Here is a 6,050-nt window from a genome sequence, read left to right as displayed (position 1 = left end):
TTGATGCACTAGTTTCTATTTTTCAGTTACTTAGTAAAATAAATACCAACTGATGAAAATATAAAATGCTCTACCCTTGAATTAAAGGCATTGGTGATGATTCAGTGTTAGAATTCTCCCCTTCCTGAAGTAGACTTAAATTTGCTTCCTGGCCAATGTAACTCATGTTCACCTACCACCTGTCTGTCAGTGGAGGCTTGTGTGTTGCTATGATGCTAAATAGGCTTCACTGGGGATTCTAAACTAAGGCTAACTGGGACGAAAGGCCATACTTACTAGAATCATCCTATGACTCACAAAACACACAGATCACAATAGTCTGATTTGCAACCTACCATGGCGATGGCACAGGAATAGGCAGCATTTTGTTCTGTTCTTCATAACCAAGTCATGGGTCAAAATGAATTGGGGCCTGACTTGACAGCAGCCAATAATAATTACTATATCATGCCAAATCAACTCTAGTGTCAACCTCTAAGTAAAAAATATTGTTAACAACTGAACACTTAGAATAAACATATTTTAAAACTTCCCTTTTCCTTTTCTTCTTATTTATCTCTATATTTAAACATCTGCAAGTGGTGATTATCTTGTAATATTATCTCTCAAGCTGTTTTTCTCACTCATTTTTCCTCATATAGGAATGATGAATGATGGATGATATTTCTCCATTCAGTGCAAAGCCCTGAGCCAGCTTGGGGTTTTGATTATTCTCGGCAGATTTGCTGTAATCCCATGCCTCTCTGTCTTGCTAAAGAAAGTGTAACTGAATGCAAGTGAGGCAACCTTGATTTTCTGTATTTTTAAGAGTAAATCATTTACAAACTTTAATTATGAGTAGTAGAAAACAATTTCCTTGTAACACGCCCCTGTACTGATTGCAACACCATGCTTGAGAGCTCTGCTCTTGCAAATTAAAAGGTGCTGCCAGAATTTTTGTTTCTGTTTTAAATCTCCATGCAAGCAACAGTGTTCTTAGAATTATTTTTTAACTAAAAATGATGGTTTTCCTGCTGTTATCTTTAATAATCTCTTTTTAATTTACAAAAACCAAAAATTTTCTTCTCAAACTTTTATGAAAAGGATTATATTGAGAACCATAGAAATTATTAAGTAGATTATCATTGCTAATTATAGGGTGATCACATTATCCCTAGCACTTCCCTGGTCTCACAACGTGGGAAACCCCCAAGTTCTGGGTAAACAGGACACTTGGTCACCCTAAAGTAGATGGACAGAAGTTGAGAATGTGACTGGATAGACTTTTAGTTTGGTATATAACTTGGTAATCCCTATACTTCAATTTTCTGAAATCTTGGACTTCCACCTAATGATTGCAGCTGAAAATGGGCAGAGAGAGCTTTCTATTGCTCAACTGACCCATTGTCTAAATTGCTACTCTAGTGAGATATCAAAAACACACATCTCAATCATGTCATTTCCTTGCATAACCTCAGTAAATACCTTCTCACTTATTTTAGAAAGGGGACCCGATTCCTGAGAGTGGCTCATCCGGCATAGCCTGGTGCAATGCAATGCTTCTGCTGCTTCTTCGTTGTTTGCAATGCGCCTTCAACTTTATTCTGCTAAGAGCCATCTAGGGAACTTTGTTAAAAATGCAGATTCCTGAGTCAGTTGTAGGATGTAAAGAAGTGTGGAGAGAGGCTAAAAGTATCTTTCGCTGTTGTATCATTGTGGTTTGGGGTTTTGATTCCAATGGGTGAATCTGTTTTAAGTGGTCCTTGGACCATTATGTGAAGGAGAACAATATCTTTCCTAGAAATGTTTCCAGAATCCTTCTCCTCCATCTCAGATTGCTCATCAGCTTTCTATCCAGACATCCCTTTCCATGGAAAGTCTTTTCTTGGATCCCTGTTAGCATTGCTCTTTGCTGCTCCACCGGAGGATCCCACTTCCTCGATTGCATGCTGTTGAGTGGATTCTACTGCAGAGCGATGCCATGTGATCTGCTCTCAGAGGGTTTCCCAGGTTGCTGTGAGTCCGAATGGAGTCTGTGACAGTGAGGTGTTTGTGGTTTTTGTCTTTAGTCATCTGTACAAGAAGAGATCACCAGATCTCATCTCCCAAAGAGTGGCGGGGTAGGTTCAAAATGCCAACCTTTTGATTTCCAGAAAAGCACTTAACCACTGCACCACAAGGATTCCTATTGTCTTCTCTGGCAAGTGCATATAGCATTGTATCACTTTTGGCTTGATCCTTTAAAGTCTGGTCAAGTCCTAGGGATATCTCTCATTTCTCTTATTTCTTCCCACCTTCTGGTCCACTAATGAGTACATATTAGGAGTCCAAGATAAGTTATTAAAGAAGTAAGGCATTTTACTAATCAGTAGACTTGAGGGAGAACAGGTCCTAACTCAGCTGGAAAACCTACTGCCATCTAGTTGCTTCCAACTCATAGTGATTCATTGCTCGGCAAGAAAGTGAGAGTATACTACATCTGGTGTTGGGTGAAACTTTCCCCAGTGCTCCCTGCACCTGGGAATATGCTTGAGGGGTGGGTCTGTGCTTTATGGGTTACTAGGGAATGGTGAGTAACTTGGTGGTGGTGAGGGCTACAGGGGCACCTGTGAGGGAGCAGAGAGACTCAGGACCTGGGGAATAATGGAGACACCATCTCATTCTAGGTGGTCTCAAACACTGGGAGAAGAAAGCGGAGTAGCAATTTCTTCCAAGTCACTGAGGCTCAAGGGTCAGATACAATGCAGCTAAAGGCACTGGGAACAAGAGGATGCATGCATTCTATCCAGTAATCTCCTCAACACACACACACACACACACACACACACACACCCCAGACTTCCCTACCATAGCCACAGCTCTTCTCACTGAGGACTATGGGTATAGCCACTTACAAAACCTTGTTGCGCCTTCCCTGAAGGAAGCAATGGCAGAATTATCCAGTTTCTAAATACTTGTGAACATCTGATCACTGTGGAAATTTCAGTAAAAACCCAAAGGAGATTTTGTGCTAGTTATGAGGAGAAAGCCATGAATTGACACCTTTCACTAATAAATGGGACTGAGTGCACCTGTAATGTGAAAGTGGGACATTTCTCAGGAGGCTGAGAATAAATATAAGCCAGCTTTTAGACAAAGTCCATCTTGAAATTTTTGCTGCCAATTTCTGAGACAATACCTTCTCATCAGAATTGCTTGGGAGATATATGGAATGGGCTGGCTGAATTTTAATACGTGATTGCTTTTTGAGCCTTTATATATGTCACTTACAATAAAAGGCTCTGCCCTTTGTGAAAATTGTTTGCACCTATGGAACCCATCTTTTCCAATGAGATGGAAATGTTCAATTAGTCAGTGTCCAGTAAGTCTTATACCTGAATCTGCTTTGGAACTACCAGGATTGACCTTGTTTGTGAAACTAGCCCCTGTGGGATTCTGAGACTTTAACTCTTTGGGGGAGCATGAAGCCTCTTTTTTCTCTCTGGTTGGAGCTTCGCTTGGTTTTGAACTGCTCATCCTGGGGTTAGCAGCCCAACATATAACCACTACGTTACCAGGGCTCCTGTGAACATACATATACTTGTGTGTGTGTATGCATACAATCAGTATTTAAAACAGCATGCATATCCTCTGCCCAGTATATAACCTTACTGTGCTGCTTGATAACATGCAGATACACCCTGTGAGCAGTTCTTGGTGTTGAATACCTCATCCCTGCAGTAGAAACAAGGAGAAACATTTAATGTTCCTGTACAATTGTCTTGAGCATGCATATCCAGCAAGAATGACAGTAAGTAAGTAATGATACATGGACATTTTCTAACAACATAGCATAGTAGTCTGAAATTTTGAGTTTCTTTTTAATGGATGTTAAATCAACGTATGTGACTTTTAGAGCAAATTTATATAATTGTTAAGTGTTATTTTTATTGCTATTCAAAATCAGAGAGTATTATTTTAGAGTGGGGGGAAATAAGCTAATTATATTGAGAAGCCAATGGGTGATGAAGTAGTTTAACACATTATTACAATATTTATTTAAAGGTGGCATCTTTAAAAGTTTTTTAAATAGAAAAAGAGAGAGCTGACAATGTTAAGGTGACTTTATTGCAATTTCACAATCTCAGCACCAATTAAAGGGACTCTTTGAAAGATACCAGAACGCTTATAAACACATAAGGCCAGGGAACATGTATGCCTGTCATTCATTTGGGAATTAGAAAGGGATGCCAGTTATGATGAATGGAAACTCTAAAAAACACAGAGAATTTGGCGGCTCCAAACTGGACAGAAACTGGAGGGAGAGTTGGGCCATCTCCAACAACGTAGTTCTCAAGATCACAAGAAGATCTGAGTGGTTCAAGTTATAGGTTGAAGTCTTAACTTTTAGTTTGTGAACGTGATCTCACTTGGAAATAAGGTCTTTTAAACATTATCAGCAAGGGTGGTGCAACTTATTAATATGTTTGGCTAATAACGAAAAGGGTTGAAAGTTCGAGTCTGCTCAGGGGCCCATTGGAAAAAAGGTTTGCAAACTACTTCCAAAACCGTCAGCCCCTGGAAACCTTAAGCAGTAGAATACTTACTGCTCTGACACCCTGAGCTGGAATGAACTTGCCAACATCTGGTTTTTACTATAAAATTTGAACTTAAGAAAACAACTCAGAGTTAAAGTGCCAGCACACATAATGAGTCAAGTTAGAAACATGCAAATATACTTTAAGCTGTCTTTCTTAAAATGTAATGCTTAAAATTTCTTACAATAGTGGGGATAGTGGGTTTTTCTCCTTGCCACAACAATTACTTGGCTGTTTTAAACACCCCTGCCTAACTCCTATCTAGGTGCACTACTATCATTTAATCATTGTCATTGATGTTGATTGAAACACCGTTTATCATGATGTTACCAATTGGTCCAACTGGAAGGATTTTGGTCATCTTTACATTGAGTCCATCCTGAAGGATGCAGTCCTTGATCTACATCAGCAAGGGCTTCAAGTTCTCAACTTTCAGCAAGCAAGGTTGTGTCATCTGCATGTCAAAGGTTGTTAACAAGATAAGGTTGAAGTTGTCAAGGATTTTATCTTGCTTGGATCCACAATCAGATTATATGATTCAGCCCTCAGTGATTATTAATAGGGTCAATTTTGATTCCCATCCTGCTGGGTTTGAAAGGGGCTATGTCATAGGAGGACGAGGGGATTGCACTACCATTAAGAGAGAGACCCATGAATGAAACATTTCCCTTGGACCATGAGTCCCTGGAGACTGAACCCCTTTGACCCAGGAAAGAGCACTGACACCAGAGGAGTAGCACAGGAGGAGCAGCATCAGAACAGAAGGCAGAGCATGAAACAGAGTGGTGGATTTCCCAGCTAACAGAGCAATAATACTGGGTACTTTGGGGCAAAGAGGTTAGCTTGTAGGATGGGGTACCTCTGGCCACCTAATGGGGGGAATTGGGTTTTGCTTATCCACAAAATTGGGGCCTGAAGCCTTCAGGTTGAGGCTTCCAGTAAAGTGGCATGACCATTGGGAAATTATTTACAGCCCTAAAAGGTCTTAGTAACATTACCTGATCAAGGCGCCAAGAGGCTGACGGGCAGAGAAAAGCCTGCCTGCAAGCATGGAAGAAGGCATTGTCCCGACTAAACAATTATGTCTTGAGTATTTCTCACATGAATTGTAACCTGTCAACTTCCCTAATCAATTTTATACTTGTGAGTATGTTCTGTGAGTTCTCTGGGGCCATCCAATGAATTATTGAACCTAGCTGGGAAGTAGAGAGTGTTGTGGGTGACAGAATAGATCTATGTGCATACATTTATAGGCTTAGTATTAAGATAGCAGAAGGACATTGAGCCTCCACTCAAATATGCTCTCAATACAAGAACACTTTGTTCTATTAAACTGGCATTCCATGATGCTCACCTTCCCGACACAATCGCTGAAGACAAATGTCTGCATAAGTAAATGTGGTGAAGAAAGCTGATGGTGCCCGGCTATCAAAAGATATAGTGTTTGGGGTCTTAAAGGCTTGAAAGTAAACAAGTGGCCATCTAGCTGAGAAG

This window comes from Echinops telfairi, unplaced genomic scaffold (genome assembly GCF_000313985.2).
Source record: "Echinops telfairi isolate 266 unplaced genomic scaffold, ASM31398v2 ScPeMD7_3533;HRSCAF=4204_0, whole genome shotgun sequence".
Classification (NCBI taxonomy): Eukaryota; Metazoa; Chordata; class Mammalia; order Afrosoricida; family Tenrecidae; genus Echinops; species Echinops telfairi.
This window is presented reverse-complemented; position numbering follows the sequence as displayed.